General features: G+C 36.6%; 1 protein-coding gene across 3 annotated transcripts in view; it reads right to left on the bottom strand.

Moving 5' to 3' along the window:
* LOC106878488 (serine-rich adhesin for platelets) overlaps positions 1-1,895 on the bottom strand; it is a 45,744-nt gene that overhangs the window by 36,576 nt on the left and 7,273 nt on the right. The gene's annotated exons all lie outside the window — the stretch shown is intronic.

Here is a 1,895-nt window from a genome sequence, read left to right as displayed (position 1 = left end):
GATGTAAACAAACTAATATCGACTGTCAAGCGGTAATCGTATATTTTACACAAATATAATATATACACAATAACAATGTATACATATATATATACATAGAGGAATATTTACATGATATATAACTATATTGTGTATGTATAAACAGATACGTATACACACACATACAAATTATACAACACGTACACATACACACAAATATAATTTTGTATGTTTATTTATATACATCCGTTTAATGTGTATGTGTATATTCATATACTCAGTATATACAGTAGGTACACATTAGATAGATAGATAGATAGATAGATAGATAGATAGATAGATAGATAGATAGATAGATAGATGTGTGAGAGAGAGAGAGAGAGAGAAACCACACACACAAAGGCGGGGATTGACAATCGTTAACCTGACACAATGCGTTCCGATTTTTGTTCTTGGGATTTCAGTTTCTAATAGCATCGAACTAACTATTACCTTCCGCCATTTCGAGGTCGATAAATAAAACTCAGTATTGCTATAGCCCCCCCCCCACTCATCCCACCTCCCTACAGCTATCACATCACAGACGTTCCTAAAGTCAAGGACAGGGGATCAAGCGCGTGTCTGTCGAGTGTCGAGGACTTGGCCACCTTAAGGAACTATAAAAACACCCCGACTAGGAGTGACTTTCCGAAAAAGGGAAAATTTGTAAAACTAATCTCACAACGAATATTGTGTCGGTATTTATGTCTGCGAGCCCACCAATTTTTTCCCCCCCTCATATCAAATTAGGATACAATCGGAATCTATATCAACTGAAGTGTATTTGTAGAAAGTTATGAGGAAACAAAGGCAACTCATTTGAATTTTTCGAAACTCCTATCTCCACCCACGAAAAAAAAAATTCACAACAAATTCCAATAAAATCGGAATATAAACCATCTGAAGCGTATCTATAGAAAATTTCCTTAAAAGATACCATTTTCCAGGAAGTTATGAAAGTCGTGGGGGTCAGAGTATACAGATACAGGTGCGCTTAATGTATGTGTCAATAATATATTATAATTAAGGTGTCAACCTGGCAGAATCGTTAGCAGTACTTTTTCCGTCGCTACATTCATCAATTCGGGGTCGATAAATGAAGTACCAGTGAAACACTGTGGTCGATGTAATCGACTAGTCCCCCCACCTCTCCCCCCAAAAATAATTTCAGGCCTTGTGCCTCTAATAGCAAAGATTATTATTATGGCGAGCTGGCAGAATCGTTAGCGCGCCGGACAAAACGCTTAGCGGCATTTGGTTCGTCTGTCTTTACGTTCTGAGTTCAAATTCCGCCGAGGTCGACTTTGTCATTCATCCTTTCGGAGTCAATAAATTGAGTACCAGTTGAGTATTGGGGTCGATGTAATGGACTGTACCCCTCTCCCAAACCAGGATTATTATTATTATTATTATTATTATTATTATTAGTCAAAATTAAAAGAAGAGTGTCATTGTTATCTAGTGAACGATGATTTCGACATCTTGTGTGTCTTCAACTGGTTCAAAAAATAAATTCGTCAATCTACTTCATTTTGGTTAATATTGGTAACTACCTCCTGAAGATATAGAGTCAAAATTAAAAGAAGAGTGCACAAGATGTCGAAATATCGTTCACTGATAACAATGGCACTCTTCTTTTGATTTTGTTATTATTATTATTAATTTCATCGACTGAGTTTTGTTGAAGGTGCAGTCTTCAGACAAGTTAGAACTTGCTTAAAGAACCTGTGCGCTTAACAGGCCAAACTTGGTCCGACCAAAGCTTTGTGAGTGGATTTGATAAAAGGAAACTGATAGAAGCCCGTAGTATATGTTTATGCGTGTGCGTATATCTATATATATAAAAATGAGAATGTGTGTCTATCTGTCTGTCTGTC

The sequence above is a fragment of the Octopus bimaculoides genome, chromosome 17 (assembly GCF_001194135.2).
Source record: "Octopus bimaculoides isolate UCB-OBI-ISO-001 chromosome 17, ASM119413v2, whole genome shotgun sequence".
Lineage (NCBI taxonomy): Eukaryota > Metazoa > Mollusca > Cephalopoda > Octopoda > Octopodidae > Octopus > Octopus bimaculoides.
The sequence above is the reverse complement of the archived record's forward strand: the minus strand, read 5'-3'. Positions and strand labels throughout refer to the sequence as shown.